At 38.3% G+C, this 15,973-nt stretch overlaps 1 protein-coding gene across 3 annotated transcripts in view; it reads right to left on the reverse strand.

Moving 5' to 3' along the window:
- WRN (WRN RecQ like helicase) overlaps positions 1 to 15,973 on the reverse strand; it is a 117,826-nt gene that overhangs the window by 100,892 nt on the left and 961 nt on the right. The window lies entirely within an intron of this gene.

Genomic DNA, 15,973 nt, shown 5'->3' on the forward strand with positions numbered 1-15,973 from the left:
GATGGACAGGGAGACCTGGAGTGCTGCATTCCATGGGGTTGCAAAGGGTCGGACACGACTGAGTGACTGAACTGAACTGACAGACTGACACATTGCAAGGCATTTTATAAATGTTAATGGTTATTAATAAGCTTATATTTATTTCAAATCCTAAAGGATGATGCTGTTAAAGTGCTGCACTTAATATGCCCGCAAATTTGGAAAACTCAGCAGTGGACACAGGACTGGAAAAGCTCAGTTTACATTTCAACCCCAAAGAAAGGCAATGCTAAAGAATGTTCAAACTACCGCACAATTGCACTCATCTCACACGCTAGTAAAGTCATGCTCAAAAGTCTTCAAGTGAAGCTTCAACAGTATGTGAACCGAGAACTTCGAGATGTTCCAGCTGGATTTAGAAAAGGCAGAGGAACCAGAGATCAAATTACCAACATCCAATGGATCACCGAAAAAGCAAGAGAGTTCCAGAAAAACATCTACTTCTGCTTTATTGACTATGCCAAAGCCTTTGACTGTGTGGATCACAACAAACTGGAAAATTCTTCAGGAGATGGGAATACCAGACCACTTGATCTGCCTCCTCAGAAATCTGTATGCAAGTGTAGAAGCAACAGTTAGAACTGGACATGGAACAACAGAATGGTTCCAAATTGGGAAAGGAGTACATCATCACTGTATATTGTCACCCTGCTTATTTAACTTATATGCAGAGTACATCATGTGAAATGCCAGGCTGGATCAAGCACAAGATGGAATCAAGTTGCAGGGAGAAATATCAATAATCTCAGATATGCAGATGACACCACCCTTACAGCAGAAAGCGAAGAACTAAAAAGCCTCTTGATAAAAATGAAAGAGAAGAGTGAAAAAGTTGGCTTAAAACCCAACATTCAAAAAACTAAGCCATGGTATCTGGTCCCATCACTTCATGGCAGATAGATGGGGAAACAGTGACAGACTTTATTTCGGGGAGGGGGCTCCAAAATCACTGCCGGAGAAGGCAATGGCAAGCCACTCCAGTACTCTTGCCTAGAAAATCCCATGGATGGAGGAGCCTGGTAGGCTGCAGTCCGTGGGGTCGCTATGGGTCGGACACGACTGAGCGACTTCACTTTCACTTTTACACATTGGAGAAGGAAATGGCAACCCACTCCAGTGTTCTTGCCTGAAGAATCCCAGGGACGGGGGAGCCTAATGGTCTTCCGTCTATGGGGTCACACAGAGTCGGACACGACTGAAGTGACTTAGCAGCAGCAGCAGCCAAAATCACTGCAGATGGTGACTGCAGCCATGAAATTAAAAGACGCTTGCTACTTGGAAGAAATGTTATGACCAACCTAGACAGCATATTAAAAAGCAGAGACATTACTTTGCCATCAAAGGTCTGTCTAGTCAAAGAAACGGTTTTTCCAGTAGTCATTATGGAGGTGAGTTGGACTATAAAGAAAGCTCAGCACTGAAGAATTGATGCTTCTGAACCATGGCGTTAGACAAGACTCTTGAGAGTCCCTTGGACGGCAAGGAGATCCAACCAGTCAATCCTAAAGGAAATCAGTCCTGAATACTCATTGGAAGGACTGATTCTGAAGCCGAAACTCCAATACTTTGGCCACCTGATGCAAAGAGCTGACTCATCGCAAAAGACCCTGATCCTGGGAAAGACTGAAGGTGAGAGAAGGGGATGACAGAGAATGAGATGGTTGGATGGCATCACCAACTCAATGGACATGAGTTTTAGTAGGCTCCAGGAGTTGGTGATGGACAGGAAAGCCTGGCATGCTGCAGTCCGTGGGGTCACAGAGAGTTGGACATGACTGAGCAACTGTACTAAACTGATTTGCCACAAATCCAAAGCCCTTAACAGGAAAGTCGAAAGCTAATCGCAAAGTATGCAAATATACACACAACAAACATAGGAAAAGAGTCTATTCTTAATCTTAAAACCCATTTTTATTAAACTGGAAAACAAGTTTTGCTATATACAGAGTAGATAATTTGCAAAACTGCCAGAAAATTGTTTTCTGCAAATAATAAACAACTCTATAAAAGCAACTATAAAATCTTGTAATTCTGTAAGTAATCATTCACACTGCCAGAACAGAAATAAACCTCAGTAACTCTTCCCTATAGCCAACTATATGACTGAAATCACTTTAATTTAAAATGTCTAATGTTTAGATATACAGACTCTTTTGCGCACAAAATTCTGTCTAGATGCCTCCAGGTTAAGAATTTGAAAGTAAACTCGTTTACAAACCTAACATTTTTATCAAACTTATTAATAGTTACATCTTAGACCAGATGAAAAGCACACAGAAAAGGAAAGTTGGAGAATAATTCACAGTAGAGAAATTCTTCTGCATTGCGGCTTTTAATCATTGATCAGATAAAGGTTATTCTTGGAAAGGATCTAAGTCATTGAATAATAGAATTTTTAAACTATATATTGAGCTGTTACCTTGTTGAGTATGAACAATGTTCACAAATCTTTTTCCAAAATCAAATCTTATCATTTCTTATTTGAGCCATTAAAGGATCCCAAGTTCCTCTTTAAAATAAATAATGTATTTTGATTTGTTTTGGTTTTGATTTTTCTAGAATAATCTCACCTATCTATCCACCACCAATACCACTTTTCAGCTTCACCACTTTTTTAAAGGCTGGCTTTAAACAACATACACCTGGGACTTTTGTTGTGGTTTATTGTTCTGGTTTTGGTTTTGAACAGCACCAATTTGAACATGCTGTCTTTCAATAGGGAAGTTCATCTCATTCACAGTTAGTGTAAGAACTTGTGCTTTCCCTTTCATTTTTGATTAATATTTATCTTCCTCTCTTCAGTTTCCTCTTACTTTTCATCCATTTTTTCAAACTGGGTGAAGTTACTATTCATACTCTTTTTTACCATTGTCAGTGTTAAAACTTCACTTTTTACACATCCTACTGTTACTCCACTCTCTGGACAAAATAATAAACTACATCCCTTCCCCATCAAGACCTGACATTTACACTGTCTCTCCGTCCAGTAAGAGAAAACTTTAGAATGTTTTGACTTCCCCACCCTTAACCACTGTTTTTTGCTGATACAGTTTTGGCTGTTACAGCCTGTTAGCTTTCTAGTACTGCTTTTCTATTTCAAGAATCCTTACTGTTTTCTGAACATTTCTGTTACAAATTTCATCATCCATTTTAATGTTTGAACTGAACTGAAGTCACTCAGTCGTGTCCGACTCTTTGCGACCCTGTGGACTGTGGCCCACCAGGCTCTTCCATCCATGGAATTCTCCAGGCAAGAATACTGGAGTGGGTTGCCATTTCCTTCTCCAGGGGATCTTCCTGACCTAGGGATCGAACCCAGGTCTCCCGCATTGCAGGCAGACGCTTTAACCTCTGAGCCACCAGGATATGTAAGTGTTTATGTTGCTTACTATGGTTTCCTTTTCAATTCATCAATTGTTTGCTCAGAGCTTCTTTCCAACTGCTTTCCTCAGGTAGAATATGTAGGGGATAAGCGCTGATCCCTTACATATATAAAAACCTATTTTTTCAGACAGATAAGAGAATGATGTGTTGACGGAGCATAACAGTCTCTCAGCAGTTTGTAGATGTTCTCTTACAGTCTTCTGCCATTTAACGTCACAAGTAAGAAGTCCATTGCTTTCCTGCTGCTTTCTTCAATTATGAGTAACATTTTTCCCATCTGGGAGCCTTAGAGACTTTAAAGGATTTTTATATTTTAAAGCGCTCCACTCTAGTCTTCTTGGGATCAGCGAGTCTTTGGAAAGGATTCCAAGTCTTAAGACAAGAAAATTTTCCTCTTGTTATAGGATGAGCTGTATGCCTCTCCAGTGTAAGACAGGCTGGGGTCCTTATCTCCCAACATCTTTATAAAAAAGGGGAACTCTGGACACAGAGACTAGACATGCATACATAGACGACGATGTGAAGAAACACAGGGAGAAGGTCATCTACAAGCCACAAAGGCAGGCCAGAGCAGACCTTTCCCTCACAGCCCTCAGAAGAAGAAAAAAACTCTGCCAATAACGTGATTTTGAACTTCTAGCTTCCAAAACTGCAGAATATTACATTTCTGTTGAGCCTTCCAGCTTGTGGCACTTAATCGCGGCAGCTATAACAAACTAATACACTCCTATTTCTGGTTTAGTTATTAACTGCTATAACCTATTCTTTTTTCCTTTCTAAACCACTTACTCACATTCCAGTGAAAACCTGCCTGAATTTCTTCTGTCAATGTCTATTTTTTTCTACCTGATGATGACTTCCTTAACTTTGTTCAGTATTACAAGACATCTCTTCTACTTGATCTCCAAGATACTAATTTCATTCTTAATCTTCTCCCTTTCATCTCAAAGTCATTTTACAATTTGCCTTACTGAACTTTTACCATGTTAAGGTTTGGACTATTAGTTTCAGAAAGTTTCTTTGCACTCTAATTGAGTCTTCCCAACTAGAAGACTTGTAGTTTTCTTGTAATTTCTTTCTTTAGTAAAAGTTATGATTTAATTATTTCAAAGACCTATTTCAACAGGAGTTTCCTATTCTGGACGTTCCTCATGCTGAATTCCTTGGGTAAAATGTTATTTCACTTTACCCGTATAACTCTATTTACCATCAGCAGTCTCAGCTCTTAGGTTCCATCAGAAAGCTGCAAACTGAGCACCAAGAGACTATATTAAGTTTTCCACTGAAGTTCTAGAAGACAATTTCTTGATACACAGGTATCCAGAGTTGTAATCTCAAGCTCTAGCTCACCAGCACAAAGAAGTCACCAGTACAACTCCTCTAAGTCTTGCAAGAGGAAATATCAAGTAGGCTTCCTAAGTCCAATCAGTTCTTCAGTACACTCAATAAATACCAACTTAATTTTCAGTCACATTTGTTTTACCACAGTAATTCTAACGAGTACTTTATTTAGGAAACAATGTTTTAATCCCTCTCCTAAACTCCAATTTTCCTTTTCCACCATTTCCAGTTCTTTAATACATTTTCTATTGCATCCACTGAATCCATTTTTACAAGGACTCTACGTTATTTCTTGTGTAGAAAATTCTCTTTTATCAAGGGTCAACTGTTCAGCTAAGTGATTTAATATCTGTTGATTTTACTCAAATACATGATGACGCTCAATTGTCCGATTCATTTATAAATGAAGTTCTATACCAGAAGTGGACAACATTTTCAAGTTCATGGCACATTCAGAAAATGAAACAGTTTTCACGGCATGCTGGGAATGGGATCTCGGAATGTGAATATACTGTGAAACTTCTATCTTCTTTATAAAATTAAAATTTTCAAACTTTTAAAATAACAAACTTGAAATTATTTAGAAGAAATAACTTCTGTTTTATGTTTAACATGGTTACACAAAATTCCTGATTTAGATCTTTGAACAACATATTCTTAATACTCCATAGAGCAACCATCACGAACAAGCTTTGTTAGCACCAATGGCAGCAGATGGCAAAAGAGGAAGCTTTGCGCCGACATACTGAGAGCTCCTTTTTCACTGTTAACCAGCATTCCAACAATTCAATCTCCTTAAATTGAACTTCAAGCCTACTGAAAGTCTTTAATGCTTCTCCTGTTTCTCTACTGAGAAATACGTTAATTTCTTCTGATGATGTTAAATAAGCTTCAAATACAAATGAATGTTTTTATATCAAGAATTTCAATGCTAAAGCTCTGTATCAGGCACACACTGGCTTTTCTCTAATAATATTAATCCTTCTTTAGGATTCAAATAACACCAATTAAACAATCATTTCTAAAAATTATTTTACCTTCACTCCGCCAAAGCTGAATTTTCACTCTGAATCCATAAATTTTGTCAGTACACATTAATACATTTTCCACATGATCACTACAGTGATGATTAAGTTAATTCAAGTGCTCAAAATGTCAGTTAAGGATACCATTTTTTGAAGCCAATAATTAGACTTCAAAAAATCTGCAAAGTAAGAGTCATTCACATAGAATAATTTGAAATTTTTCCTTTTAGCTTATAAATCTTCCTTTGGACTGTCAACCTATTTCAGTAATGAAATAGCTAATCAGATTTCTTCACCTAAACCTGAAAGGATGGCGTTGCAGCCACTTGGATTTCAGTAGATTCACCATTTTTATGACATCATTTGATGCAGAATTCAGAACTACAGGTAAATTTTAATATACAAGAGATTCTCTGTGAATAAAACAACATATAACTAGGAATATCAGGTTTTTTACGTTGAACTTAACATAAAGCCTTTCTACGTTCCCATTGTTACCAGCCCCACATTTCCAGTTTCTATAGTTTCTCATATGTTTCAAAATATTCATTTTTCACTTCATTTTCCACCTCCAGTTGGCTTTGGAACTTCTGTGCCAAGCAATAATGTCCTTCCGGGCATTTTCCAAAGATTCTATAAAGCCTGCTGAGGACCACTACCAGGATTTACGAATTCATAACTTCAATGAACACTGTTTTCATTAATCTTCTTCTAGTGCTGTCTTCCGGAGAAGGCAATGGCAAGCCACTCCAGTACTCTTGCCTAGAAAATCCCATGGATGGAGGAGCCTGGTAGGCTGCAGTCCGTGGGGTCGCTATGGGTCGGACACGACTGAGCGACTTCACTTTCACTTTTCACTTTCACACATTGGAGAAGGAAATGGCAACCCACTCCAGAGTTCTTGCCTGGAGAATCCCAGGGACGGGGGAGCCTGGTGGGCTTCCCTCTATGGGGTCACACAGAGTCGGACACGACTGAAGTGACTTAGCAGCAGCAGCAGCAGCAGTGCTGTCTTCAGCATAAATCTTCAACATATCTTCGAAAAGAATAACTGAAAAATGGCAACTTTTCTACTTCCTTTGCCTCACTGGTCCCAAACATACTATTCCATATAGGCAGGGGGGAAAAAAGCAGATCTAGCAAACTAGTGAGGCAATCTAGGCTCTATTAACCGTTCAATCCTGTAACTAGCTTCTTGAGTTCAATCTGATTATTTCTTTTATCAGTCTCTTAAATTTACTCTTATTTTTTGCTCATAGATACTTTCAAACGTTCAGATCTTTTGTTTAGTAAAATAAATGTTTTATGAAAAGGTATCAGAATATTCTGCCTGACACCCCTACTCCATTTGATTTAGGCTGAAAAGTGAAGAATTCTGGGAATAACAAATCCAATTCTGAGATAACCCTTTACTGCTGCTGCTGCTGCTAAGTCGCTTCAGTCGTGTCCGACTCTGTGCAATCCCATAGACGGCAGCCCACCAGGCTTCCCCGTCCCTGGGATTCTCCAGGCAAGAACACTGGAGTGGGTTGCCATTTCCCTCTCCAATGCAGCAAAGTGAAAAATGAAAGTGAAGTCGCTCAGTTGTGTCTGACTTTAGTGACCCCATGGACTGTAGCTTACCAGGCTCCTCCATCCATGGGATTTTCCAGGCAAGAGTATTGGAGTGGGTTGCCATTCCCTTCTCCTAATCCTTTACTACTTAGTTATTGATTAATAAATATTTACTATTATGTTCAACTCATAAACTGGATGACTTCCCAGCTTTAATCAGTCTTAGACATCAAAACTTGGAAAGTAAGTATCTAAGGAAATTAAATCTATTCGCATATACAGTACTTAAAATAATACAGGTCTTTAATTCCTCAGGAAAAGTTTTCTGTTGTTTAGCCTGTCTGTATTCTTATGAACATTTCTAAACAAATCCTATCCAGAAAAACAATTTTTTTTTAAATTAAGGAGATTAAACAAAAACTAAGTGTACTGAAATACTTATTTTCAGTTTAATAATTTAAAAATTTTTAAGTAAACAAAAAATACTTCAGGGTAATCAAATATATTTTTAGATGAGTTTCTGAAGTTACAAAGACATATTTTATTGAATCAATTGAGTTGCATATGGTCAATCAATTAATAATAGTAATAATTAACTAATAATCATGCTCTTTTCTATGTTTCCAGTAAAACTATGAGAATTAAGAAAGAAAATTCAAAGAACACATATATCTTTCCCAATGATTAAATAACATACACATACCCAATTAAAGTGATTAACAGACAGGAAATTATTTAACACTTAAGACAGAAGGATACAGCCACAACACAGCCCTTTTCAACCAAGTTTACCGTGCATAACTATACATGTTATAGATCTCAAGCAGTTTACAAAACGACCTACATAAAGAATGCTCAAATACAATTTAACCTATTGCAAATCTTTGAATGTTTGCCTTATAAAAAGCTTTTATGTTTGAAAATTATAAAAAATATGCAACCATCAAAATCCTGCATTACCCATAACCCATATCATTATGCTGCAGCACAAACTGGAAGGCACTAACCTTGCTTCAGCTAACTCTTGCCAATGGTCAGTATGGTCCCAGTTTTGCCAGACCTTCCAATTTTCCAAAAGAAATGGATGTTACCACGCAGTCTCCCATCTGATACCAATTTCCAAGACCCAGTTTCCTGCAGGCCTCCTAATTCTAACCTCAGCTGTAGACAAATCAATACCAGCAGCTGGTCTGAGTATCTCTAGAAATTTTAAGAGTCAATATCCCCTTATAAAACATTCTTTGAGTGAAATACTTGGGTACATTTTTGGAGGTACACTACAGAACGAGTAGCTGAGAAACAGTAGGAATATGCCAAAACAGGAAACAGGGAGGTAGTCTAGGACACCTACTTAATTAGGGGAGTAGGAAGGGAGTTATCCTAAGACTGGAGCATGTCTCCTTTTCTCCCCATTTCTGAGTCTTCTGTGTCAACCCACACCGGCCTGGCACATTACTTCACCCCACAGATTCCACAATCACGCGAGGAGCACCCACATAGCCCATCATTTACCTTCTCATCTGTAAAACTGGGAGTAAAAACGATGAACCCAGAGAGGGGTCTAGCTCAGTTCTTCCAGTCCCTTAACTATCAGCATCAATCAAATGGTTCAATAGTCAAATTATTAAAAGAACTAGTTTGATGGTCTAGTGTGAAAATTAATGTCTAAAAACAGCCTAGGGAAAATAAAGGATAAGCCATCTTCATGAAGGCAGGCCAAGGAAATTTCTTCACACACAATACTAAGATTTCCACTCAAAATACTTCTCTGCTTCTCACGCCATTTTACCTATAGTTAACATTTTTAAAAATTAATCTTACAAAAATAACCAGCATTCTCCAGAAAGATTTATATAGTCATCCTTGTTATACATAATATAAAACCAAAGCAGCTTAAATGATTCAGCAATTCACTCTGGTTATCAATGTCCAAATTTTGGTTAGACACTTTGTGAGTCAGACACGACAGGGAGACTAACAATAATAAATTATATATATATATATATATACAGATACATATAGAGACACACTGTTGTTTTAGTCATGTCCAACTCTTGCAACCCCAAGGACTGTAGCCTGCCAGGCTCCTCTGTCTATGGAATTTCCCAGGCAAGAATTTGGAAGTTGGTTGCCATTTCCTTCTCCAGGAAATCTTGCCTACCCAGGGAATGAACCTGCGTCTCCTGCATTGGCAGGCACATTCCTTACCACTGAGCCACCTGGGAAGTCCCCAAAGAGACACATGTACACACATATTTCTACACAAGCATGCACAATCTATAATTACTGTAGAGGATGTAACTTATAAGGTAGCCTTTTGTATTGTTCTTGAGAATTCTTTTCGACTTTTCAATGCACTAATAGAAATAGGAAGGGGCAGAGGAAAAAGAACCATGGAATCCATGACAAAGCCCTCACTAAATTCCCTAATTAAAGAGGTTTTCATTAATCTATTGAATCTTAATTTCCCTCCAAATAATCCAGGCAAACAAACTACAAACACTAAATAAAACCACCATTAGCATTTGCTTCAGCCACAGTAAATCATAGCAATTTTAAAGGTAACAGGATTTTTCTTTTGAGAGACCTATTTCTTTATAGGTATCTACTAAATATTCATAACTGTCAAACACTATGTAATATATAATTTATATTTTTAAAGTGTAAGTTAAAATTTGTGCTAATAAAGTCAATTGAAATAAAGTATAAATAGAACCAAATAAATACAATAAAATGTCATTAAAATGCTAGCAACAGGGGAAAAGAATAATGCTGTGTCATTGTGAGAAGCAGCACTGCCCATAAACCAGGAACATGACTTGACCTGAACTGAGTCCATGGCACAGCGAAGTGCTTTATAAATGAATTTCACTATCCAACTGAATAATTCATTATTTTTAATGAATTTCCTCTGTTCTGTAAGTAGCTATAGCCAGTCAGCTAAAATCAGCCACTATAAACTGGGAAACTGCAGAGAAAGTTTTCAGGTAAGTCAATTTAAACTTTCTTAGGCAGCCTATTTTTTCTTTTTATTTTTTCCTGTCACTTCACATGGGCTGAGATGAAATTTTATAAGACTCATGATCAAAAGGACATTGACGGTTGGCTACCCAGCATCCATTCCACCCTGCACCCTTTGCACAGTACTGTAAATTTAATTCAGATAATGACCAGTTATTCGCAAAGCCAATGTGCTTCAAGGAAGCTGCCCCCAACTGCCAGCTCCCATGGAAAATCCAACTGATCTAAAATAAATCCCATTCCCCCAGTCACAATGATGATTCAGAAACTCAGGCCTGCACTCAAGGCATTCTCCTAGCTTTGGGTTAAGAATAAAAACTGCAACCTAAGATGTTTACGGGGCTTCTGAGAATAATATTTTTTTCTCTTATATGAAAGTACCACAAGAGATATCCTGTTTGAGAATGGGAAGCCTGGGCCTTCAATAGCCAATTTGCCACGGTGATGGGAATTAGTGGGAGGATGAAGCCAACACAGAGGAGATGGAAAAGACGAGAAATGCAACTACAGTCAATGCACTAAACTAGCCTTCAACTTGGTCCTCCCTCAGCCTTCAAGGCTCATTTTAAAAATGCTTGCTGTTTGAATCACGTTTTCTGTGCCTGTGTTATAACTGCTGCTGCTGCTGCTAAGTCGCTTCAGTTGTGTCCGACTCTGCAACCCCATAGACGGCAGCCCACCAGGCTCCCCTGTCCCTGGGATTCTCCAGGCAAGAACGCTGGAGTGGGTTGCCATTTCCTTCTCCAATGCAGGAAAGTGAACAGTGAAAGTGAAGTCGCTCAGTCGTGTCCAACTCTTAGCGACCCCATGGATTGCAGCCCACCAGGCTCCTCTGTCCATGGGATTTTCCAGGCAAGAGTACTGGAGTGGGGTGCCATTGCCTTCTCCGTGTTGTAACTAACACACAAATAAAATTGAAAATAAGAGTATGTGGCCAATTCTTTAACCCCTTATCTTAAATAAAAATAAACTATAAGGATAAAAATACTAGCCCCAGACAAACACACAAAAATACTAGCCACACAAAGTATACAGTACCAAAAGTTTCAAAATTTCATAAACAGAGCTTCATATCTTCTTTAAATCAAAATAAGAATTAAAATAACATAAAAAAGCAATGTAACAGAAAATTAGAACTTAAATAAATGGGGGTGATATTGAATTTTAGGATGCATGGCTTTGCATTGGGCTGAAATTCAAGATTTTCAGATAGAAAGAAAAGTGTAGTATTTTACAATAAGACCAATTTAAGTGTGGAAGGAAGAGCAAAAAGTAAAAATAGACAGTGAAAAAGAAATTGAAAAATTAATATACAATTCTGAAAGCAACCATAAGTTTATCCAATGCCAAGAACTTCAGGTTAACTTCTTCACACAGGGAGAGTTTATATGAAATGAGTAAAAGGTACAGAAGGCAACAGTTATCTTCTAGTCCAGTAATCTTTCCATCGCACTCCAGTGCCCTCATTTCAAGAATGAACAGCTAAAGTAGATCACGTGCCAACAGGAGATGTCTCATGGCACAGATCAAAATCAGAAGCAACAAACCTTTGATATTTGTTCTAATGGCTTCTACTATTCCTACAATGCACTAGGGAGATCCCACGCCTCTAACTTCTTGGCCTCAGAGAGACCTAAAGAGAGGGTGAATCTCTGCCTTGCCCCGAAGAGCTAGCCTATCAGACTAAAGTTGGAAGATCATAAAATTCAGACAAGGCACTGGAGTTAGAAAGAAGCAAAAGCTTGAAGGGAAGGGAGGGAAGGTCACTGGTTCCACTTATTGGGAGATAATGTGAAATTATTCTAATCACTTATTTCCCAGTGAAGAGATTATTCCAAAACCATCCTCTTTCTTAATCCTCCCATATATAAAACATTTATCAAAGAAGAAAGCAAATCACCTTTAAAAGAAGCTGACTGCTCTGCAGGTGAAGGAGGATACAGGCTAAACCTCTATGATCCCTAAGGGAAGTAGTGCAGAATAAGGATGGCGTTGATGATAATAAAAATGCTGCTGATGATCATTTTAACGCGAGGGGCGGGGGCAGCGCCTGACTGCTGTTACTAACCAGTTTTCACAGGAGGTAAGCTTAACTCCTATCAAAGAGCTAAAGCCTCCAAAATACTTATCCCCCAGTAAGTATCACTTTGAGGTAATTTGATTTTAGAAAACTTTATCAATTTGATTAAAAGACTGAAATACTCTGGAGATGACCGGATTCAAGATAAGCATATCCAAATGAAGGGACTTATCTATATATGAGCAAGAATCAATTAAAAAGTATAATTTATATCTAAACTCAATAACAGCAAAAATGACAATCTGCCAAGGAATAAACTTAAACTACATAAGACCCATTTCAAAGACAACTAGGCAACCTTAGTAAGACATCAAAAAAGGGTTAGAGAAGACATACTGAGTTCCTTGACGGTTAAGATTCAAAACTTTAAATTAATTAAATCAATACACTCCAAAAGCAACAGCAAGAAAAGATGTCAGCAGGATTTTTCATCAAACCACACAAGCTTATATTAAAGTTCACTAACAGAATAGTCAAGAGTGTTTCAAAAAATGTATTTTTTGAGAAAATAGGACCAGTAAAGAAAAATTCACTCTATTAAACATAAAAAAAAGTTTGAGAACTCCTAAAGCGAAGTTGCTCAGTCGTCTCCGATTCTTTGATACCCTGTAGACTGCAGCCCACCAGGCTCCTCCATCCATGGGATTTTCCAGGCAAGAATACTGGAGTGGGTTGCCATTTCCTTCTCCAGGGGATCTTCCCGACCCAGGGATCAAACCTGGGTCTCCCATGTTGCAGGCAGACTCTTACCAGTCTGAGCCACCACGGAAAGGGAAAGTGAAAGTCACTCAGTCCTGTCCAACTCTTGGTGACCCCATGGGCTGTATAGTCCATGGAATTCTCCAGGCCAGAATACTGGAGTGGGTAGCCTTTCCCTTCTCCAGGGGACCTTCTCAACCCAGGGATAGAAGCCAGGTCTCCCACATTGCAGGCGGATTCTTTACCAGCTGAGCCACAAAGGAAGCCCCAGGGAATCCCTCTATTAAACATAAGCAGTACACAAAAACAGAAATTAAAATAGTGTGAAATTGGTATAAAAATAGATATAAACCAATGGAACAAAATACATCATGTTCAGAAACAGAGCCATGTAAGTATAGAAACTTGACATAAGATAATTTAAAGAATTATATACCATAACCAAGTGAGATTTATCCCAGGAATGTAAAGGTGGCTCAATATAAGAGAATCAATCAATGTAATATGTAGCTTTTACAGAATGAAGGAAATACACCTGACCATCTCAACTGACATGGGCATTTGACAAAAATCAAATACTCGTTTGTAATATAAAGTCATAAAACTAGGGATAGAAAGGGATTTCCTCCACACAATAAAGCGCACTTATGAGAAACGCAGTTAACATCATACTCAACGGTAAAAAACTGAAGATCTTTTCCCCCAAAATCAAGATCAAAACAAAGATACTCCTTCCACCAATGCTACTGAACAGGGTACTGAAATTTCTAGCCCCAGAGAAGTTAGATATAAATAACAAATAAAAGGCAATAAATTGGAAAGAGGTAAAATTCTATTCACAGATGACAAGACTGTGTCTATAAAAAAAAAATCCCACAGAAACCACAAGAAACCTACTAGATCTAATAAGCAAATTCAGCAAAGTTACAGGGTACATGATCTAGACACAAAAATCAGCTATGTTTCTAGACAACAGCAATGAGCAATCTGAGAGGAAACTTAAAAAGCAATCTCGTTTACAATAGCATCTAAAAAAATAAAATACACAGGAGGTGAAATGAAAAACCTGTACATCAAAACCTATAAAACATTGCTGCCAATTAAAGAAGACATTTCATTCACAAAGAAGACAAGTTCCACCACAACATGGAACACCACCTGTGTTCACGGAAAGACTTAATATTGTTAAATGTCATACAACCCCAAGCTACCTATAGATTCAACATAATCTCTATCAAAATTCAAAAGGCCTTTTTTCATTTGCAGAAATGGAAAAGCTAATCCTCAAATTCATATGGAACTGAGACTTCCCTGGTAGTCCAGTGATTAGGACTCATCACTTTAACTGCTGTGGCCCGGACTGAATCCCTGATCAGGGAACTAAGATCTCGCGAGTCACCCAGCATAGCCCCCCCCAAAAAAATTCATAGGTAAAATGGTTCCGTCACTGTGGAAAACAGTTCCTCAAAAAGCTAAACACATAATTATCATATGATCCAGCAAGTCCACTCCTAGGTACAGCCCCAAAAGAAACAGGAACTGGAGACAGGAACTCAAGTAGATCCTTGTAAGTCAACGTTCAGTGCACCGTTATTCACAATAACCAAAAGGGGAGAAAACCCAACTGTCTGTCAACAGATGAATGGACAAACAAAATATAGCATGTACACACAACGGAAACATATTCAGCCATAAAAAGAAATTAAGCTCTAATACATGGTACAACGTGGATGAACCTTGAGAACATATGACAAGTGCAATAAGTCAGATGCAAAAAAAAAACAAATATGATTCCACTTGCATATACTATCTAGAATAAGCAAAGTCACAGAGAGCGAGCATATCAGAGGTTACCTGGGGCTGGACAGAAGGGTAATGGGAAGTTGTTGCTTACTTAACCAGTTATAGAGTTTCTTTGGATTGATGAAGAAGTTTTTAGAAATAACAGTGACGGTTGTGTAATACTGTAATTAATGTCACTGAACCATACATGTAAAAAATAGCTGAAAAACTTTGTTATATATATTCTACCACAGTTTTTTTAAGATCATTCGGCTCATGGTGTTTCCCTGACAAAACTCTCCAGTAACTTCCCATCTCTCTCAGAATGAAAAACCAAATTTTCAAAATTGCCTACTAGGTCCTATACAATCTGTCCCACACTCTTTCCTGTCCAACTTTATCTCCTACAATTCTTCTCCATCTCACTCTCTGCTAACTTACGGGCCTTGTAGGCTGCTCTTCAAATACACCAAGCAGGCTCCCTCAGGGCCTTTGCACTTTCTTTTACCTCAGATAGCCACGAAACTAGCTCTCTCACTTCCTTCTGCTCTTTACTCAAAAACTACCCAGGCGGCAAAGTGGATAAAGAATCCTCCTGCAATGCAGGAGACCCGGGTTTGATCCCTGGGTGAGAAAGATCCCCTGGAGAAGGGAATGGCGACCCAATCCAGTATTCTTGCCTGGAGAATCCCATGGACACAGGGGCCTGGCGGGCCACAGTCCATGGGGTCACAAAGATTCCGATACAACTGAGCAACTAACATTAACAAAGAGTGAAGTAAGTCAGAAAGAGAAAAACAAATATCATATATTAACACATATATGTGGAATCTAGAAAAAAGGCATAGATGATCTTATTTGCAAAACAGAAACATAAGGCAGAGAACAAACGCATGGACACTAAAATGGGGAGAAGGGGGGATTAATTGGGAGACTGGGATTAACACAAATACACTACTGATACTATGCATAAATAGATAACTCATGAGAACCTACCATATAGCACAAAGAACTCTACTCAGTGCCCTGTGGTGACCTAAATGGGAAG

This window comes from Moschus berezovskii, chromosome 26, assembly GCF_049115385.1.
Source record: "Moschus berezovskii isolate FMDL1 chromosome 26, NW_MosBer_1.0, whole genome shotgun sequence".
NCBI lineage: Eukaryota > Metazoa > Chordata > Mammalia > Artiodactyla > Moschidae > Moschus > Moschus berezovskii.